Source organism: Rhinoderma darwinii, chromosome 6, assembly GCF_050947455.1.
Source record: "Rhinoderma darwinii isolate aRhiDar2 chromosome 6, aRhiDar2.hap1, whole genome shotgun sequence".
NCBI lineage: Eukaryota > Metazoa > Chordata > Amphibia > Anura > Rhinodermatidae > Rhinoderma > Rhinoderma darwinii.
Window position 1 is genome coordinate 115,753,500 of NC_134692.1, and position 22,967 is coordinate 115,776,466.

The following is a 22,967-nucleotide window of genomic DNA, read 5'->3' on the forward strand; positions in this document are numbered from 1 at the left end:
ACGCAATTGAGGCAGGGAAAGCACCCTAATTTCTGCCTCCCAAAAAAAACTCTGCGTTAATTTTTTATTTGTGCCAACATCTGCTTTCACTAATCTATCTTTTAAATTCTTCGATCGCTTGAATGACAAAAGTGGAGGTGCCGAGAATTCCGGGACGTATCTTAGATTGCTATTAAGTATCGGCCAATGTTTGTTGATTATTTTTGCTACATCCTTACTTGTTTCATTATATGTAGATATCCTTTTTCTTTTTTTCTTTAGACCTTTGTATGGAGAGGAGCTCCTCTCTATTAGACTTTGAGACTCTGTCCCTATGTTGTTGCACCAATTTCCTAGGGTAACCCTGTTTGATGAACTTCTCACCCATTTCGTCCAGTCTCTTATTGCTTGTCTCTTCTCCATCAACTATTCGTCTCACCCTTAGTAATTGGCTGTAAGGTAATGCCCTTACTAAGCTCCTTGTGTGGCTACTCTCATATCTCAAGAGGTTATTCCTATCAGTTATTTTTGTATGGATATCTGATGATAGTCTCAAATCTGTTTTACTGATTGTGGTATCTAAAAATTGTATTGAAGTGTTGGACTGTACCAAAGTGAATTGTACATCCTTGTCTATTTTGTTCATGTATTTATGAAACAAGTCCAGTTCCTCGACTGTCCCCAGCCATATGAAGAAGATGTCATCTATGTATCTCCACCACCTCAGAAGCTGTCTGAAGAGGTGGGATACATAAACCGACTCTCTCTCCAAAGTTGCCATGAAAATGTTGACATAGGTTGGTGCCACATTGGCCCCCATTGCCGTACCCCTCAACTGGACATAGAATTGATCCTGAAACAAAAATAGTTGTGTCTCAGAACGATATTCAATAAAGAGAGTAGAAACTCTATGCATGCAGGAGTATGTTCACTGTTTAGCAAGGTTTTACGTATCGATGAAATCCCTCTGTCATGATCGATCGACGTGTAAAGACTCACTACATCAAACAAACATAGCAGAGCCGTAGCAGGGATATTTATGTCTCTTAATTTCAATAGAAAGTCAGAGGTATCACGGATATAAGAAGGAACCTCAATGGCATACTTGCGTAGTACCTTATCCAAAAAAATTGAGATTTTACCCAGGATAGATCCAATACTCGAAACTATGGGTCTACCTGGGGGTTTCACAAGGGACTTATGTATCTTTGGAAGTACATATATTATAGGTGTAACTGGATGTAACACAGTCAAAAATTGTTTAAGATCTTTATCAATAATATTATTTTGTATAGCTTCCTCTAGCGTTCTCTGTATGACTCTTCCTATGATGAACTTGGGATCAGATATCAACTCTCTATACACCTGTCTATCCTGTAATTGTCTCATGATCTCCTCAATGTATCCCTCGGTATCCATGATCACCACTGCTCCCCCTTTATCTGCTTGCTTAATTGTTATCCTGTTATTTCCCTTTAATTCTGCTAGAGCCTCTATTTCCTCTCTGGTCATGTTGGGGTGTTTAAATCTCTGTATATTAGATTTTACCTTCAGGCTTTCAATATCCAATTTCACCGCTGTAATAAATGTTTCAATCGCTGGTAAGTTACAAAAAGGTACAAAATCACTTTTAAGTGAAAGATCAAAATCACATAATTTCAATTCCCCCACCCTATCATTATTGCGAGCGTATTCCTGCTCTGCAAACCATGCCTTCAATTTGATTGTGCGGTAGAATCTATATAGGTCTAATTCTAGATCAAACCAGTCTGTTTTTGACGTAGGGCAAAATGACAATCCCTTATTGAGTACGGTATATTGTGCTTTAGTTAATATAACAGAAGAGATATTTACCACTAATGTTTCTGTGGATAGTCCATCTTGCGGAGAGACTGTGTCCGGGTCATCACTGATTTGGGCAACCTGGGTTGTTTGAGGTTTACGCTTTCTGAAGTGCTTCCTTCCCCCCCGTCGAATTCTCCGTTGGTAACTTTCATCCGTCCTTCGTCCATTACTCGTCCTAAAAAATCGTATCCATCATTCTCCAAAGTAGGATTGACGCTTCGTTTATCATCATTTCGTATGCGTCTATTTTGTGGATAATCATTCCCAACATAGTGACGGAAATTCTTCTGTTCTATTTGCCAATTATAGATATTCCCATTAGCATAGTCCTCTATATCCCTCTGCCACTTCTGTCGTTTTGTTTCTTCTAGACCAGACCGAAACTTCTCTAGATAGATTTTGAGTTTGGTCATATATTCATCATATTCTTGTGTCGATAGTAAAGACTTCAATGACATCTGCTGCACTCACTTTCTCCTCGGTAATCAATAGATCTTTCTGTAGATATTCAATATTGAGCAATAATATATCGAATGCATATTTATTGGAGATTTGGGTATATCGGGTACAAAATCATTATTGTGGAAAAGAAGATTAGGTTTAATCTGGGATCTCATACCTCTGGGGATCCTGTGCGCTCTATAGTATTCTGTCAGAGTGGATAAATGTAATCCCATGGTGATGGTTTTTTTCTTTTCGTTCTCATATTTCCTTTTTAATTCCTTTATTGAGGGTATGGATAAGAAGGCAACATCTCCCACTGCACCCTGCAGTATCCTCTCTACATCAGCCTGGGTATATGAGAAGACATCAGGTTGTTCAGTTCCTCGGTGGTGATCCTTGGTATATATATACACACATTAAAGAAACATACCCATTACACATACATATATACACATTACACATTCCATAAATACATATATACCCATTACACACATACCTATATGTATACATACACATTACACATATACAAACCTTAAATATGTATATGTAATGTGTATGTATACATATACGAAATAGGAAGAAGAGGCAGCACTCCAAAGTTCGTATCAATAATGGAAAAGGTATTTATTCACCCATCAGTGCAAAAAGCTAGCAACGTTTCAGCTGCTCCATGCAGCCTTTGTCAAGCCTTAGGTATGTGTGTAATGGGTATATATGCATTTATGGAATGTATAATGTGTATATATGTATGTGTAATGGGTATGTTTCTTTAATGTGTGTGTATATATGTATATATGTGTGTGTGTGTGTGTGTGTGTGTGTGTGTGTGTGTGTGTGTGTGTGTATATAAATATATATATTTATATATATATAGTGACACATACATATATTCACATTACACACATTCATACATGCCCACATTATACACACATATACACATACATATTTACATGTACACATTACACAAACATACATATATATACACACATTACACATATAACGTCTATGGCAACGGACCGTTGTCCTGACTTACCCTCTGACGGCCGAGTTCCGGGCGGCATCCCCCTCCTGGGAGACGCCGGCACTCACTTACTTGTTTGGACACTGTCTCCCCCAGGGTGCGTGCACCCACAAAGGGCCATTATGCTCACATTTGCAGAATAGCTGCAATTAGCCCAGAATGCCTCTGGACTATAAAAGGGGCTCTAGCTCATCCCATCCTGATTTTCACTGGCCACAAGAACCTCGCCTATCTCCAGACGGCCCAATGGCTGAACCCCCGTCAAGCCAGGTGGTTGCTATTCTTTGCCCGGTTCCAGTTTGAGCTCCAATATCGCCCTGCCGACAAGAATGTGAGGGCCGGTGCCTTGTCCAGGTCGTTCGAGACAGAGGACACCATGGAGCCTCCACAAAATATAATTGACCCATCCTGCATCATCTCTGTCAACCCCCTGAAGTTAGAGACATCCCTCTGGGGAGGACTTTTGTGCGTCTGGCAGACAGAAGAAGAATCCCCCGCTGGGGACATAGCTCTAAACTGGCAGATCATGTGGGTGTCCGTGAAACCAGAGACATGATTGCCCGTCAGTTCTGGTGGCCCACGCTGCCCAGACATTATGGACTTTGTCTCTTCCTGCACTGTGTGCACAGCAAACAAAGTTGCACACTCCAAACCCGGCTGGCCTGCTCCAGCCGCTGCCTGTGCCCAATGCTCCCTGGCAGCATATTGCAATGGACTTCGTCACGGATTTGCTCCCCTCTGCTGGTTGCAGTATGGTCTGGGTGGTGGTGGACAGATTCTCAAAGATGGCTCATTTTGTTCCGCTGACCGGCCTACCTTCTGCTTCTCGACTGGCCAACCTCTTCATCCAACACATCTTTCTCCTGCACGGCCTACCTCTGCATATCGTGTCTGATAGGGGGGTTTAGTTCACCTCAAAGTTCTGGAGGGCCCTCTAAACTTCTCGATATAAAGTTGGACTTTTCCTCAGCCTACCACCCCCAGTCCAATGGCCAAGTTGAGAGGATCAATCAGATCATGGTGAACTACTTACGACACTTGATCTCCAGGCAGCATGATGACTGGGTGCAGCTTCTTCCTTGGGCCGAGTTCTTTTATAACAACCACACAGGTGAGTCCTCCGCCTCCACGCCGTTCTTCATAGTTTACGGGCAACATCCACGTATTCCTCTCCCTGTGCCTGCAGCTGATTCTGCATTCCGGGACATTTTATGGATCTGGCAGCAAACGCGGTCCTCTATTCTGCAGGCAGTCGACCGCATGAAGCGAAAGGCAGATACGAGGAGAAGAGAGCCGCCTCTATTTCTTCTGGGTACCAAGATCTGGCTGTCCTTAAGAAATATCCGACTGAGTGTGCTGTCATTCAAATTCGCTCCCAGGTTCCTCGGACCCTTTGAGATACTGCGATGGATCAACCTGGTCTCTTATAAGCTTCGGCTGCCCGCGACCCTCCGGATACCCAACTCCTTTCACGTTTCTCTCCTGAAACCCGTGGTCCTGAACCGCTACTCTAAGACTCTTAGCCCTGCAGTTGCCCCCAGCGGTTCAGCCGAGATATTTGAGGTTAAGGAGATCCTGGACACCAAAAAAGTAGGAAGAAGAACCTTTTATTTTGTAGATCGGAGGAGGTATGGTCCAGAAGAGAGGTCCTGGGAGCCAGAAGAGACTCTCAATGCTCCTACCCTCATTAAGAATTTTTTCTCTCGTTCTGGTCCCAAGAGGAAGGGGTGTAAGAGGGGGGATACTGTACCATCCGTGGTCGCTGACCACGAACTCCTCCCATACTGTCGACGCCCTTCTCTCCAGAGATGTCTGCACATGTGACCATCCTGTTCCGCAGTGACCACTAGGGTGCGCTCGCAAGGTCAGTCCAGCCTTAAGGAGCCAGAGCGCACACATGTGTGAGATTGAGCTGATTGCTCCCAGATCACCCTGGACTATAAGAGGGGCTCTGCCCCTCCCTGCATTGCCTGAGCATGTTTGCATCTACCCGTGTCAGTCTTGCAAATGGTTCCTTGAGTGTTTTCCAGTTCCAGTATTCGTGTTCCTGCTACCTGTATCCTGTTTCCCATGCTACCGTGTTCCTGTGCTATACTGAGTTGGAGTCATCTTGTGTCGCCTACTACACCCGCTGTGTTTCTCCGCACCTGTTGTCTGCCTGCTGCCAGAGTTCCATCCGAGCCTAAACCATCACTACTGTCCGAATTGCCCCAGGTACCTTTATACGAACAATAGACATTGACTTTGTACCCTGTTTGGCCAGCTGCTATACCGCTACGGCGGTACGGACCAGTGGGTCCAAATACCCACAGATCGTGACACCCACATACACAGATGCAGGATGTTACTGTGACTGCAGAACCTTTGGAAAGAACATCTCGTGACCATCACGTGATCAAAGGTCCTTGAGTCACAGCAACTTCAAGACTATGGACACAGGAGAAAAAAATTCCTGACGAAGGTAAGTGTTAAATGAAGTGAGTGTATATGAGTTTGTGTATGTGAGTTGTGAGACTGAGTGCTATGTGTGTTATGCGTAGCTGGGAAAGGACTGATGGGGCTTCCAGAGACTAGGCTGTCTGCAAACAGTGCGAACAGGCAGAGAACCGTTAGAAGCAGCTCATGGTTTTCAGTGCACTTTTAAGCCCCTGCCCCACCCACTAACTTTCCTTTTCACGAAGGAAACATCTCCTGTACAGCCTTCAAACTGCAATTAACTCCTTCCCACCACAGCCATTTTTCGGATTTTTGTTTTAGTTTTTTCCTCACCATTTTCCAAAAGCCATAACTTTTTTATTTTTCCATCGATAAAGCGTATGAGGGCTTGATTTTTGTGGGATGAGATGTAGTTTTTTCTGGCACAATTTATTGTGACATATAATGTACTGGGAAAAGTGAAAACAATTTGGGTAAATTAGGAAAAAAACAGCCATTCCTCCATTTTTTTAACGGGTTTTGTTTTTACGGCGTTCACCATGTGGTAAAAACTACATGTTATCTTTATTCTGCGGGTCAATACAATTACGGTGATACCAAATTTATATACTTTTTTATGTTTTTCTACTTCTACAAAGAAAAATATAATTGTTAAAAATCTATTTCAATTCACCATCTGAAAATAAGGCTACAATACGTCGGCAAACATCTGCCCATTCATTTGAATGGGTTTGCCGACGTACTGTGGCGACGACCTGTAATTTACGCGTCGTCGTTTGACAGCTGTCAAACGACGACGCGTAAAAATACAGCCTCGGCAAAAGAAGTGCAGGGCAAAAACGGACGTAAAAAACGCCGCGAAAAACGCAGCGAACAACGTGAGTTGCTCAAAAAACGTCTGAAAATCAGGGGCTTTTTTCCCCTGAAAACAGCTCCGTATTTTCAGACGTTTTTGGTCACTATGTGTGCACATACCCTTATTGTGACATATAATGTACTGGGAAAAGTGAAAACTGTTTGGGTTGAATAGAAAAAAACATCCAATAACAGAGAGAGGCAAGCAGTTTTGCAAAGAGCTTCACATCGACATTAATCAGCGAAATGGGCCGGAAGTTTGCGCATATCGTTGGATCCTTACCTGGTTTTGGTAAAAGGGTGATATGAGCCTCGAGGGACTGAGGCGCAAAGGGACAAGAGGAAGACACCGAATTAAAGACTTTCGTCAAAAAGGGAGCAAGTTGATCTTTAAATGTCTTATAAAATGTATTATTAAACCCATCAGGGCCCGGACTTTTGCCCAAAGGAGAGGCTCCAATTGCACACTCCACTTCAGACACCAAGAAATCCTTCTCAAGTCCCAAAGCCTCCCCGTCCCCCAAGGACGGTAAAGCAGTGTCATATACATACTAGTCAATTTTGTCCCGTAACGAACCATCCTGCATATCATGAAAATGTCCTTTGAGATTGTACAAGGCAGAATAATATTGTCTGAAACAGTCAGTAATGCCGACCGGATCATGAACCTTGCCGCCAGTGGGAGATGTAATTTTAGGAATGTATGACGCTTGTGTACGGGGATGTAAAATCTTTGCCAGAGACCTGCCACATTTGTCTGCAAATTCATAAGAATGCTTCCGCATCCGATCCCTAAACCTAGCATGTGACTGGTCTAGTAGAGAACGCAATGATTCTCTCGCTATGGTAAGGTCCGAAAAAACCTGTGAGGAGGGAACACGTTTATGACAGGATTCCAAATCCCGTATCTGAGCAAGGAGACGCGCAATAGCTACCCCTTTTTCTCGCTTTAATCGTGCCCCCTGCTGTATCAGGACACCTCTAACTACACATTTCAATGCCTCCCACTGGAGTGGTACAGGTGTAGAGTCACGCGCTTGTACCTCAAAAAAGACGTTACGCATGTCCTTAAGAGCCGACACACATACTGCGTCGCGCAATAGATTGTCATTAATTTTCCAGGACTGAAAGTTGGGCACCGAATTAGGAAACGTAAGCGACAAAAATACAGGGGCATGATCCAACCAAACCATAGGACCCACTGCAGAAGTGGGATGCCAGGTAAGCAAGTGGTGGCTAACAAGAAAGGCGTCTAGTCGACTATACATATTGTGCAATGGGGAAAAGTAAGTATACTCTCTTGCCTAAGGATGGAGAATCCTCCACACGTCAATCAATTGCATGGAGTGCATCGCATTTTTCAATGCTACCATGTGCGATTTAGGAATAGCAGACCTGCCCGAGGAGGTATCAAGCCTGGAATCAAACGTCAAATTAAAATCACCTCCCAAAATTAACACGCCCTCCGAAAACTCCTCCAATTTCCTCAAGAACAATCGGCACGCCTGATCCTGATTAGGGAGGTAAAAATTATCCGACGTGAAGATCTTATTCTGAATGGACAGTTTAAGAAAAACATACTGACCACCTGGGTCCACAAGGACATCTATGGTCTTGTGAGAGAGCGATTTATGAAGACATATACTAGCACCCTTGGCACTGTGAAACCAAATAGGAAAATAACGATTAGTAAACTGTGGTGTATGGCCCACCTGAAAATGAGTCTCTTGTAAGAACAATATATGCACCCGCTCTTTGTGCATGTTATACAGGATCTGAGAGCGTTTTTCAGGGATATTAAGCCCTCTAGAATTATAGGTACAAACTTTCAGCTGTGCCGTCTCCACTGCACTTAGAATAAGCAAGCCAATGATATGAACTAAAGCAGCGAAGAAAAAGACAAGACAGACAGGGAAGGGAACCACGACAACAAAGACGGACAAACGGGCAAAACAATCACCCACTCCTTGATCTAATCAAGGAGAAACAAGCAAGTAGACACCGGATACAACCAGTGAGTCCCTAAGTGGAGAAGTGTCAGGAGAAGTACTAGCCAGCGCCCCGCGCCCCCCAACCCAGCAGCAATATAAACATGGCTAAATAAAGATATAAAATAAGAAGGAAAAGAAACCAAGGCATTTGGAATTACATCCCAAGATTACTGACCAATGGTTTATATACGGCATTATCAGGAACATAAAGAAACCCCAGTAAAGAACCACCCTAAATACATTCATTGTCAGCATAAATGTACATACAGGCAAATCACAAAAAAAAGAAAATAAGAAAAATATAAACATTCACATTTAAGTAAATCTTATATCCCATCAGCGACAAGCGACCACCAGCAAGTGGCCCGCCCGTTATCCAGAAGTATCCACCTAGAACAAAAGAAAAGAAACAGGCGGCCTTCTCTATTGTGAAACAAAGCAGGCAACATCCTTATATTGATGGACACAAGAATTAAAATCCAACAGCAAACTCTGGAGGAGACATCGGGAAGGTATCACACCGGATCAGCGCGACGACCATCATGACGTCCCATAGGAGATGCAGGAGAGCGACCTCGCCTGCGTGATCGTGGAGGTGGAACATAAGGCCAATCAGGAAGAGAAACTAGGCAAATGGAGAGCAGCGCAAAAAGCAGGAACATCGGCCGGGTCCCTAACGGTCAGCAACACTCCATCCTTGTGAACCTGCAGCTGAAAGGGGTGACCCCACGAGTAAGAAATCCCCCTCCTGGGAGTCACCGGCACTCACTTACTTGTTCGGACACTGTCTCCGGCAGGGTGCGTGCGCCCACAAAGGACCATTATGCGCACATTTGCAGAATAGCTCTGGACTATAAAAGGGGCTCTAGCTCATCCCATCATGAGTTTCACTGGCCACAAGAACCTCGCCTATCTCCAGACGGCCCTACGGCTGAACCCCCGTCAAGCCAGGTGGTCGCTATTCTTTGCCCGGTTCCAGTTTGAGCTCCAATATCGCCCTGCCAACAAGAATGGGAGGGCCGATGCCTTGTCCAGGTCGTTCGAGACAGAGGACACCATGGAGCCTCCACAAAATATAATTGACCCATCCTGCATCATCTCTGTCAACCCTCTGCAAGTTAGAGACATCCCTGCGGGGAAGACTTTTGTGCATCTGGCAGACAGAAGAAGAATCCCCCGCTGGGGACATAGCTCTAAACTGGCAGGTCATGTGGGTGTCCGTGAAACCAGAGACATGATTGCCCATCAGTTCTGGTGGCCCATGCTGCCCAGACATTATGGACTTTGTCTCTTCCTGCACTGTGTGCACAGCAAACAAACTTGCACACTCCAAACCCGGCTGGCCTGCTCCAGCCGCTGCCTGTGCCCAATGCTCCCTGGCAGCATATTGCAGTGGACTTCGTCACGGATTTGCTCCCCTCTGCTGGATGCAGTATGGTCTGGGTGGTGGTGGACAGATTCTCAAAGATGGCTCATTTTGTTCCGCTGACCGGCCTACCTTCTGCTTCTCGACTGGCCAACCTCTTCATCCAACACATCTTTCTCTTGCACGGGCTACCACTGCATATTGTGTCTGATCGGGGGGTTTAGTTCACCTCAAAGTTCTGGAGGGCCCTCTAAACTTCTCGATATAAAGTTGGACTTTTCCTCAGCCTACCACCCCCAGTCCAATGGCCAAGTTGAGAGGATCAATCAGATCATGGTGAACTACTTACGACACTTGATCTCCAGGCAGCATGATGACTGGGTGCAGCTTCTTCCTTGGGCCGAGTTCTTCTATAACAACCACACAGGTGAGTCCTCCGCCTCCACGCCGTTCTTCATAGTTTACGGGCAACATCCACGTATTCCTCTCCCTGTGCCTGCAGCTGATTCTGCATTCCGGGACATTTTATGGATCTGGCAGCAAACGCGGTCCTCTATTCTGCAGGCAGTCGACCGCATGAAGCGAAAGGCAGATACGAGGAGAAGAGAGCCGCCTCTATTTCTTCCGGGTACCAAGGTCTGGCTGTCCTCAAGAAATATCCGACTGAGGGTGCAGTCATTCAAATTCGCTCCCAGGTTCCTCGGACCCTTTGAGATCCTGCGATGGATCAACCTGGTCTCTTATAAGTTTCGGCTGCCCGCGACACTCCGGATCCCCAACTCCTTTCATGTTTCTCTCCTGAAACTTGTGGTCCTGAACCGCTACTCTAAGACTCTTAGCCTTGCAGTTGCCCCCAGCGGTTCAGCCGAGATATTTGAGGTTAAGGAGATCCTGGATACCAAAAAACGTAGGAGGAAGAAACTTTTATTTAGTAGATTGGAGGGGGTATGGTCCAGAAGAGAGGTCCTGGGAGCCAGAAGAGACTCTCAATGCTCCTACCCTCATTAAGAATTTTTTCTCTCGTTCTGGTCCCAAGAGGAGGGGGTGTAAGAGGGGGGATACTGTACCATCCGTGGTCGCTGACCACGAACTCCTCCCATATTGTCAACGCCCTTCTCTCCAGAGATGTCTGCACATGCGACCATCCTGTTCCGCAGTGACCACTAGGGTGCGCTCGCAAGGTCAGTCCAACCTTAAGGAGCCAAAGCGCACACATGTGTGAGATTGAGCTGATTGCTCCCAGATCACCCTGGACTATAAGAGGGGCTCTGCCCCTCCCTTCATTGCCTAAGCGTGTTTGCATCTACCCGTGTCAGTCTTGCAAATGGTTCCTTGAGTGTTTTCCAGTATTCCTGTTCCTGCTACCTGTATCCTGTTTCCCATGCTACCGTGTTCCTGTGCTATACTGAGTTGGAGTCATGTTGTTTCGCCTACTACACCTGCTGTGTTTCTCCGCACCTGTTGTCTGCCTGCTGCCAGAGTTCCATCCGAGCCTAAATCATCACTACTGTCCGAATTGCCCCAGGTACCTTTATACGAACAATATACATTGACTCACAGCAACTTCGAGACTATGGACACAGAAGAGAAAATTTCCTGACGAAGGTAAGTGTTAAATGAAGTGAGTGTATATGAGTTTGTGTATGTGAGTTGTGAGACTGAGTGCTATGTGTGTTATGCGTAGCTGGGAAAGGACTGATGGGGCTTCCAGAGACTAGGCTGCCTGCAAACAGTGCAAGAACAGGCAGAGAACCGTTATGCTGGGTTCACACGACCTATTTTCAGACGTAAACGAGGCGTATTATGCCTCGTTTTACGTCTGAAAATACGGCTCCAATACGTGGGCAAACATCTGCCCATTCATTTGAATGGGTTTGCCGACGTACTGTGCCGACGACTTGTCATTTACGCGTCGTCGTTTGACAGCTGTCAAACGACGACGCGTAAAATGACTGCCTCGGCAAAGAAGTGCAGGACACTTCTTTGCAACGTAATTTGAGCCGTTCTTCATTGAAGTCAATGAAGAACAGCTCAAGATTTCCGAGCGTCAAAAAGCCTCGCATAATACGAGGAGCAGCATTTACGTCTGAAACGAGGCAGCTGTTTTCTCCTGAAAACAGTCTGTCTTTTCAGACGTAAAAGGAAGATAGCGTGTGCACATACCCTAAGGCTGGGTTCACACGAGCATCTTACGTCCGTAATGTACGGAACGTATTTTGGCCGGAAGACCCGGACCGAACACAGTACAGGGAGCCGGGCTCCTAGCATCATAGTGATGTACGATGCTAGGAGTCCCTGCCTCGCTGCAGGACAGCTGTCCCGTACTGTAATCATGATTACAGTAAGGGACAGTAGTTCCACGCAGAGGCAGGGACTCCTAGCATCGTACATCACTATGATGCTAGGAGCCCGGCTCCCTGCACTGTGTTCGGTCCGGGTCTTCCGGCGAAATACGTTCCGTACATTACGGACGTAACATGGTCGTGTGAACCCAGCCTCAGTCAGAAGCAGCTCATGGTTTTCAGTGCACTTTTAACCCCCGCCCCATCCCCTACCTTTTCTTTTCATGAAGGAACCATCTCCTGTACAGCCTTCAAACTGCAATTAACCCCTTCCCACCACAGCCATTTTTCGGATTTTCGTTTTAGTTTTTTCCTCACCATTTTCCAAAAGCCATAACTTTTTTATTTTTCCATCGATAAAGCGTATGAGGGCTTGATTTTTGTGGGATGAGATGTAGTTTTTTCTGGCACAATTTATTGTGACATATAATGTACTGGGAAAAGTGAAAACAATTTGGGTAAATTAGGAAAAAAACAGCCATTCATCCATTTTTTTAACGGGTTTTGTTTTTACGGCGTTCACCATGTGGTAAAAACTACATGTTATCTTTATTCTGCGGGTCAATACAATTACGGCGATACCAAATTTATATACTTTTTTATGTTTTTCTACTTCTACAAAGAAAAATATAATTGTTAAAAATCTATTTAAATTCACCATATTCTGAGAATCATAACTTTTTATTTTTCTGTCAGTTGAGTGGTATGAGGGCTTATTTTTTTGCGGGGCGAGCTGTAGTTTCTATTGGTACAATATTGGGGTACGTGAGACATTTTGATCACTTTTAATTCCATTTTTTGTGGGAGATTAGGTGACAAAAAAACAACGATTCTAGCGGTTTTGTTTTTTTCTTTTTTACGGCGTTCACCGTGCGGGTTAAATTTTTTTATATTGTGATAGTTCAGACTTTTACAGACGCAGCGATAGCAGTTTTGTTAGTTTGTTGTTTTTTTTTAACATTGCTTTGTTTTAAAACTTTTAATATTTTTAGTTTATTTACATATGAATAAAACATTATTTAAATATTTTTACTAGTCCCCCTAAGGGACTTGAACCAGCGATTCTTGATCTTAGTAGGTGTACAGAGATGGCAGACCTAAGAGCCTTCAATAGGCCCCAAGGCTGCCATGACACGTCATTCTAACAGCTTAGATGCCGCTGACGCTATTGCCCAGGGGGAAATATAATTTTTTTATATTCCGCTCGAAAATCTGCATAACAATCTGGTGCGGTATTTCTGGCAGAATTCCATGCAGGTTCCAGGATGGATACGCTGTGTACATTTATGCAATGTATCTGCCATGTATCCACCCAGCCTGATACCGACTAATGGTTATAAGATCAGCTGAATTATATAACGGTGGGAAGTGTTCTCACGGGGACTTTTATATAGATCCAAAGATATATTGAGAACACAAGGTGAGAATGAGACAAAAAATTGGAAGTTTATTGTATGTTATATTAATATTTCTGATTAAGTCCTTAAAGTGAAAAGGGCCCTGCAAAAAGATTACAAGTGTATTTTATGGTCAAACTGCACAAATTAATAAAAGGGATCCAAATGGCCCTCTCCCAATGGACGCATTTATACACATTACTGTCTGTTTGCTCAGGGATTTGTATAAGATCGATGGGCCACTAAGCGTTTACAGTTATTTCTGGAACTCTTCTTAGGCACGCTCACGGGTATTTCTTACTTACACATAAGGAATGTTCATATTTGTGTAAGGTGTGCAAAGGGGTTCCCCTCCCACTGCCATGTTTTTGCTGCAGTCCTCTCCAGGGGTATTGATTTGTGTTGCACTGTCTCTTTAATTATGCATGTTTAACCGTTTTTCTTCACAGTAGAAGAAGAGCTGCTGCTGCTGCTGCTGCTGCTGCTGATGATGATGATGAGCATAAATGTTGTATTGTTTTATCTTGTAATTGTACCTTTTTGCAGGGAGGTGATAGCGGTTCACTGGCATGTGTTATTTATTTATTTCAGTTACTTATATAGCGCCAACATATTACGCAGCGCTGTACAGAGGTCCTCTTTTACTGTCCCCATTGGGGCTCACAATCTAAATGTGTTGGCGCAGGGAGAATTGGACGCCATTTTCTTTTAGTATTGCTGCGCTATAACAGTGTGAGGGCGCTTACAGCTTTAGTAACGCTGCGTGCCTCACACTAGGAACATTGCTTACTTTATAAAAGACTGCTGTTTGTGCATTTTGCCGTTCAGTTGCACGGGCTACAGCCCAAGAGGCAGTGTTGTGCTGCGAGCTCCAGCGGGCACAAGTAGGCCCAAAGTCTATGAGAGATGTATTGCCAGGAGGAGTGTGATGAGCCTCCCTTCAAGTAGCTGAATCATTCGTGTGAGTGCAGGAGCCACCCTGTGAGTGATTGCTGCAGAGAGGCAGCATTAGAAGTCGGGGGGGGGGGGGGGGAGATGCCAGGGGCCTCCCCAGAATCTGTGCCTGAAAGAGAGACGACGGGTGAAGTTTGGCTAGGGCCTTCCCGCGGGAGTTAAGCAAAGAGGTTTAAAGACTGAAGAGAAAATCCCCTGTATCAGGGAGGAGCCCAAGCTCTGTCATTCCGGATAGAACCAGTAAGTGAACTGATATTACCAGCCAGGGGCGTAACTAGGAAAGACTGGGCCCCATAGAAAACTGGGGACTGGGGCCCCCTCCGCTGGGTATCACACAACCCCCACTTGTAGATAGTGCCTCCCTATAGATTCCACCACACAGCGCCCCCCTATAGATAGCACCATAGACAGCCCCCTGTAGATAGCGCCATACACAGCCCCCTGTAGATAACGTCTTACTGCCCCAAATCCCCCCTGTAGATAACGCCATACAGCCCCCCTGTAGATAACGCCATACAGCCCCCCTGTAGATAACGCCATACTGCCCCCCTGTAGATAACGCCATACAGTCCCCCTGTAGATAACATCTTACAGCCCCAAATCCCCCCTGTAGATAACGCCATGCAGACCCCCCTGTAGATAACGCCATACAGACACCCCCTGTAGATAATGCCATACAGACCCCCTGTAGATAACGCCATACAGACCCCCTGTAGATAACGCCATACAGCCCCCTGTAGATAACGCCATACAGCCCCCCTGTAGATAACGCCATACAGACCCCCTGTAGATAACACCATACAGACCCCCCTGTAGATAACGCCATACAGAACCCCCCTGTAGATAACGCCATACAGACTCCCCTGTAAATAACGCCATATGCCCCCCCCCAAAAAAAAACGGCCTATAGTTTGTCCTACAAAAGACATGCATCCCCTATCCCCCTATCCAGAGGATAGGGGATACATGTGTAATTGCTGGCAGCGATAAGGAGAACGGGGGACCAAAAGTCACCCGAAGTTCTCCATGACTAACCTCGGGCTTCTGGCGTCTGTGCAGTTCAATAAAAATGAAAGGAGCGCTGGTCACGGATGCACATAAGCACGACCGGTGTACAAGTCCTTTCTATGGAGCTGCAGAAAGACCCCGGAAGTCCGAGGTTTGTCATGGAGAACTTCGGGGGACTTTCGGTCCCCGGTTCTCCTTATCGCTGTGCGTCCCAGCGATCCTACATGTATCCCCTATCCTGTGGATAGGGGATGCATGTCTTATGTATGAACAACCCCTTCAGTGGCGTCGTGCTGTAGCAGACATAGCGGCTGCTAGCGAAGCCTCCGGCCATGGGAAGCGGGGCCCGTGCCAGCGCGTGGCACGGGCCCCCTCATGCTGCGGGCCGCGTTACAGCTGCTATAGCAGTAGTTGTGTGACATTGTGTGACATTAAATGGGTTATCCCACCAAAACAACTTAGCACCTAAGTAATAAGTGTTTGATCGCATGGATCACACTGCTGAAACTTCCACCCATCAAGAAAATGGAGGTCCCGTCCCCTGAATGAATGGAGCGGCAGTCGCGCATGTGTGCTGCTGTTCCATTCATTTAGTATGGTACTGCCGGAGATAGCCGTGTGCTGTACTCTTCTATCTTTGGCAGTCCCGTAGAGAGAAACCGCCGCAACATTCATTAAGGGGACTCGGGACCACCGTTCTCTTGGTCGGTGGGCATTTCAGCGATGGGACCCCAGTGATCAAACACTTATCACCTATCCTGTGGATAGGTAAAAAGTTGTTGTGGTGGAATAACCTCTTTAAAAATCTGTGCCTCTCAGTTCCAATTATGAAGTATTATACAATTACCGGCCTAGTAAAGGACTGTGCTGTTGCATAAGACCTGGGTTAAGGCCCTTTTACTCTGGCCGATTATCGTGCAGATGAGCGTTCATATAGCGCTCGTTGTCGATAATTGCCCTGTGTAAACAGAGCAGCGATCAGCAGATGAACGAGCAACCGCGTGATCATCTGCTGGTCGTATGGTTTTAAAAAACTAAAAGATTATAGTTGTCGGCAGCACATCTTCCTGTGTAAACAGGGAGAAGTGCTGTCGACATGATAATAATGGATGGGGACGAGCGATCGGAGTAACGAACACTCATCCCCATCCATAGCTCCGTGTGCCAGGAGCAAACGAGCGCCGATCATCGATGTCTGTCACAATAATGATGTGTAAGTCAGATGAAAACTTAGTTTGCTCTATACATTCCCGTCCATGCAGCCAATTTACAGTACTCATATTTGGAGATAATATATGGTTACTCATCACAGAAGGCTTTTTGAGTACTGTCGGAATGCTTTAATGAATTGGTCACTATAAATGTATATTTTAATGAACTAGTAACCATAAAATATATTTTACATATACTCAGAATATCAGACTATATATTACCATATATTTTCCACTTTCATCATATTGCTGCTGCAGGGCCAGTGAAATTCCTTAAAATTTTTGCTAAAAAAAAAAAAAGTCAGCTAAAGAAACAAAGGATATTTCACTCTTAGAAAATGAAATATTTTTTTAGAACCACCTGCCACACTGTTGACAGCTACATAATTATATATAAAAATTACCACTTGCTTGTTTGATATGGCGGCAATGAAGAAAATGTGATTGTCTGAAAAGCATCCTGGAAAGGTTCACAGCTGTGGCACTTTGTGATACCTGTCACCTTTAAGAAAGATTCATAAATCATCACACAAAATGTAAATGATCAGGTTTTTTGAGAGTTACTGAATGCATAATGATTTCATTTATACAGAAGACATGCGTCTCAATAACAGATAGGAGCCGGAGTCCTTTGTTGCTCTACCTGCAGGAATTAGGTAAAGATAACGGAAAAATAATTTGCATATCTTTCCTGCGGCTAGATTTGCGTGTATAATGAGGTTTTTTTTCCCTCTGAGTTCAGAACTGACTAGAAATATATAGAAATTAAGAAGTATTTTAGAGAATGGCACTTGGAATTCTAAGTTGATTCAGAAATGTATTTGAAGGTTTATGTCTTGCTTTGCTCTCGGCCTTTTACTCTTAGAATATGTTCACACTACCTATTTTTGGCTATTTTTCGGGCCGTAAACGCTCGAAAAACGGCCGAAAAATCGGAAGCAGCACGCCTCCAAACATCTGCCCATTGATTTCAATGGGAAAATGACGTTCTGTTCCGACGGAGCATTTTTCGCAGCGGTTTTTTACGCGTAAAAAAACGGCCGTGAAAAAGAAGTGTAGGACACTTCTTGGGACGTTTTTGGAGCAGTTTTCCATAGACTCTATTGAAAAAAGCTCCAAAAACGGCCGTGAAAAACGCAGCGAAAATTGCGAGTGGCTTAAAAAAACGTCTGAAAATCAGGAGCTGTTTGTTTTCCCTTGAAAACAGCTCTGTATTTTGAGACGTTTCTGCTGCGTGTGAATATACCCTTAGAACTTGAACAGGCCATATCAATCCAATATAGTTTTTCAAGATCAATTACAACAAGGGAAATTACAACGATATAGTTTTTTGCCAACTGATTAACTACTTAAGCAATTTACAAGTCAGTGTTGTTCAAATCTTTTCTAAGACCCTGTTCACATCTGCGTCAGGGCAGTCCATTGTTCTGCTCTGTTGCAACACGGGCACCGCCGGCGGCTGACGGAACCCATTGACTTTAATGGGTTCCATTGGCTTTCCGTCAGGTGTCCGTTGTTTTACTGGAAACAATATTGTTTCCGGTAATACCTGCCAGCTCTTAACTGGAACTAGACACAGTCCATTACTAAGGGAAGTATCTGCACTGTGGTAAATTTGTTGTGCATTTGTCAAAATTCCCCCCATAGTGGGAGCAGGAGTGCCTCCATACCTACAGCCAGAGTTCAAGCTCAATGTGTATGTATACTACACTATAGACACAAATCTATGTGGTTATCTCTTTGTGCAAGTGTGCACCTCCCATGCAGGTGCTACGCAGTCCTTGGAAATTGAGGCTCCATCCCTGGATGGTCCTAAGCACCTATGAACCCGTTCCAGATTCCTCTCCCCAGAGGAACTACATTGTTAGCAAACAGGAAAGTAGGGGTTGGGAAACAGATACTAGGACCACTATAATGCGGGACCCATTTTGATCTCTGCTATGAGACCTCCTCTCTTCTATGTATGCCACTTTCGTTGTGTATATGTATACACTAAGAAAACACATTGATATGTTTTTGATTGTATGTAAATTATGTAAATGAGGCTCTCACCCTCTCTCATCATGGCTAATGCACAACAAACATACAATGATGATACACCCTAAAAACGGTATGTAATGTAGACAGCATTCTATTAAGACACATTCAGAGACTTTAGTATAACTATATTTGTTTTGAATTTTAATATAATTAAAGTGTAGCTAAACGTTCGACAAACTTCTGACATGTCATAGGGACATGTCAGAAGTTTGGATTGGTGGGGGTCCGAGCACTGAGACCCCCACCAATCGCTAGAACAAAGCAGCTGAAGCGCTCGTGTGAGCGCTCAGCTGCTTAGTTTCTGTTCAGCTTTTTCCGGAAAGCCGATTATATCGGAGTACGGGCTCATAGGCTTTCTATTGAGTCCGTACACTGATACATTTATTTCCGGAAATAGCCGAACAAACACGAAGCGGCTGAGCGCTCACACGAGCGCTTCATCTGCTTCGTTCTAGCGATTGGTGGGGGTCTCAGTGCTCGGACCTCCACGAATCCAAACTTCTGACATGAGCAACATCCTCAGATTCTGATGAGCCGGGAAGTGGATTGTAGACAAACTCAGACTTTTATTAGATAATGCAGCTAAGCTACAGTTACTAACCATGGCTGTTCTCTACAAGAGCAAAGCTAAAAAGTATAAAAAGCAGGTAAGCATCACCAATAGACAGGAACTTATTATCATATAATTGTCATATCACTTTAAAAGAGGATCTGTCAACTCTCCTAACATGTAAAGTAAACATGTAAAATAATATATTAAAATAATAATTATGGAGCACATTTATTAGAACTCTGTGTTGCACCCTTCCTCTGTTATTCCTCCAGAAAATGTATGAATACATTGACAACTTTGTGTTAGGGTATGTTCACACAGCAGCCTCCGTTACGGCTGAAATTACGGAGCTGTTTTCAGGAGAAAACAGCTCCGGAATTTCAGCCGTAATGGCATGTGCAGGCGCTTTTCGCTGCGTCCATTACGGACGTAATTGGAGCTGTTTTTCCATGGAGTCAATGGAAAACGCCTCCAATTACGTCTCAAGAAGTGACAGGCACTTCTTTGACGCGGGCGTCTTTTTTACGCGCCATCTTTTCACAGCGGCGCGTAAAAAAAATGCCCGTCGGCACAGAACATCGTAAAGCCCATTCAAATGAATGGGCAGATGTTTGCCGACGCTTTGGAGCCGTATTTAGGACGTAATTCGGGGCTAAAACGCCCGAATTACGTCCGTAAATAGGGTGTGTGAACCCAGCCTTACAATTCCCCTTGTCAATGGGGTGTGTCCCAACACACTCTGACACTGACCAATCAGTGATAACCGACTGTGTAGGGACAATTGGAATTTTAGCGCCCAGTTGTCTATTTATTTATACATTTCCAGGAAGAATAACAGAGGAATGGCACAGTGCATAGTTCCAAAAAAAGCTGCTCCAGAATTGTTATTTAATTGGAAAGTTTAGAGTGCTGACAGGTCCTCTATAACTGGACATTTGTTTTAAAGAGGCTCTGTCACCAGATTTTCAAACCCCTATCTCGTATTGCAGCAGATCGGCGCTGCAATGTAGATTACAGTAACGTTTTGTTTTTTTCAAAAACGAGCATTTTTGGCCAAGTTATGACCATTTTTATATTTATGCAAATGAGCCTTTCTTAAGTACAACTGGGCGTGTTTAAAGTTAAGTCCAAGTGGGCGTGTATTGTGTGTGTACATCTGGGCGTTTTTACTTGTTTTACTAGCTGGGCGTTGTGAATAGAAGTGTATGATGCTGACGAATCAGCATCATCCACTTCTCTTCGTTACCACCCAGCTTCTGGCAGTGCACAGACACACAGCGTGTTCTCGAGAGATCACGCTGTGACGTCACTTCCTGCCCCAGGTCCTGCATCGTGTCGGACGAGCGAGGACACATCGGCACCAGGCGACAGAGGCTACAGTTGATTCTGCAGCAGCATCGGCGTTTGCAGGTAAGTCGATGTAGCCTCTGTCGCCTGGTGCCGATGTGTCCTCGCTCGTCCGACACGATGCAGGACCTGGGGCAGGAAGTGACGTCACAGCGTGATCTCTCGAGAACACGCTGTGTGTCTGTGCACTGCCAGAAGCTGGGTGGTAACGAAGAGAAGTGGATGATGCTGATTCGTCAGCATCATACACTTCTATTCACAACGCCCAGCTAGTAAAACAAGTAAAAACGCCCAGATGTACACACACAATACACGCCCACTTGGACTTAACTTTAAACACGCCCAGTTGTACTTAAGAAAGGCTCATTTGCATAAATATAAAAATGGTCATAACTTGGCCAAAAATGCTCGTTTTTGAAAAAAACAAAACGTTACTGTAATCTACATTGCAGCGCCGATCTGCTGCAATACGAGATAGGGGTTTGAAAATCTGGTGACAGAGCCTCTTTAAGGAATATACCCACAAATCCAAATGTTATGTTGCTCTGGATTTCTATCTTATTTTCTCAGACTGTTCAGTCATCATTTTTATCTCTTTTCCTGTGTTTTGAACATTGATTTTTGCAGAGATTCATTTATTTCCTTTTACTCAATGTTCTTTCTTCTCGGAATTTACCTGCTGGCCTTTATGCTAAGATCTTTATTTTGGTTCTCAGTACATCTATTTTCTGTGCACTAGGGATTCCGCGTTCCGTATAAAATACCTAAAGAAATTCACCTCATCTAGAATAAAGGTTTCCATTTGTGGCACATTGACCCAGCTCTCAATAAAGCTTATTTCTAAAATTGAGTAAAACGTTGATGCCTCGGTACACTTGTTGTAATGAATTAAGACCTCGTGCACACGACCGTAAGGGATTTTACTGTACGCAAATATGGATCAGACGGCTACGAATACACATTCGTAGCCATCAGCAATTGCGGAAGCGCCCGTAGACTTCTATGGGCGAGTTCGTGCAAATAGGACATGTTCTATATTTTGCGGATCATTTCTACCACCCGGACACACATCCGTAAATATACAGAAAGGTGTCCATGGCCAATAGAAATGAATTGGACTGCAATTTCATCCACAATTATGGATGAAAATTACGGTCATGTGCATGAGGCCCAACAGTCCTATTTCACTGGTGTCATTCTTTTTACATTTGATTGTACACTTGTTATTGCTGCAGAAAATGTTTGCAGCAATTCCGCAGAAAGAAGCAGAAAAACCGCACCATTTTTTACTTTTTTTTACTGCAGAAAATGGTGCGGATTTTGCTGTGCTTTCTAAATGCTGAGGGATGGTGACATCTCCTCTGAAAAACGCAGCTATTCAGTCCACAGGAATTGACATGCTGCTGTCAGAAACATATGCACCGCAGGACAATTTCTGTTTGGAAATTTTATGCAGCGTATGGATGAGATTTGTTAAATATCACCCACTTTTCTTCTACTGTATTCTGACTAATATTTTCTGTCCACAATTCGGGACGGAAAATACGCAGCAACTCCGCTACGTGTGGACAAGCCCTTACACAGATGTCACCTAGATAGCTCGAGGATGATAGACATAGAACTTTCCTAAGTGGCACAAATTTGTAGCCCTGTAAATTAAATGGACTTTTTATCATTCCTAGGTTATGCATCAATGTGTCATCAGTGGGGGTCCGACTGCAAGGATTGTGTAACTCTGGCGGCTGCCGATTGCCACTATCCAGCTTCCCTTGGCGGCTGCCTGCATCTTTTACATCTGTACCGGCGTTCCCCTCCTACTCCCTGGGGACGTTGGCATGTACTGCCCCCACCCGCTGCTTGCTCCTGTAGGGCCAGCGCGCGCACCACTATAACCTTCCATGGCCTATCAATGTGCACCCTGTCCTACTTAAAGAGGCTCTGTCACCACATTATAAATGCCCTATATTGTACATGATATGATCGGCGCTGTAATGTAGATTACAGGAGTGTTTTTTATTTAGAAAAACGATCATTTTTGACTGAGTAATGACCTATATTAGCTTTATGCTAATTAGTTTCTCAATGGACAACTGGGCGTGTTTTACTATATGACCAAGTGGGCGTTGTACAGAGGAGTGTATGATGCTGACCAATCAGTGACCAATCAGCGTCATACAC

The 22,967-nt window shown here is 44.5% G+C and overlaps 1 long non-coding RNA gene across 1 annotated transcript in view; it reads left to right on the forward strand.

Annotated features, from left to right (window-relative positions):
• LOC142655681 (uncharacterized) overlaps nucleotides 1-22,693 on the forward strand; it is a 48,363-nt gene extending 25,670 nt beyond the window's left edge. The window contains exons 2-3 of the long non-coding RNA XR_012849531.1: nucleotides 17,442-17,505; nucleotides 22,472-22,693. This is a non-coding gene — a long non-coding RNA (uncharacterized LOC142655681). The remainder of the gene's footprint in view (nucleotides 1-17,441; nucleotides 17,506-22,471) is intronic.
• Nucleotides 22,694-22,967: the final 274 nt, after the last annotated feature.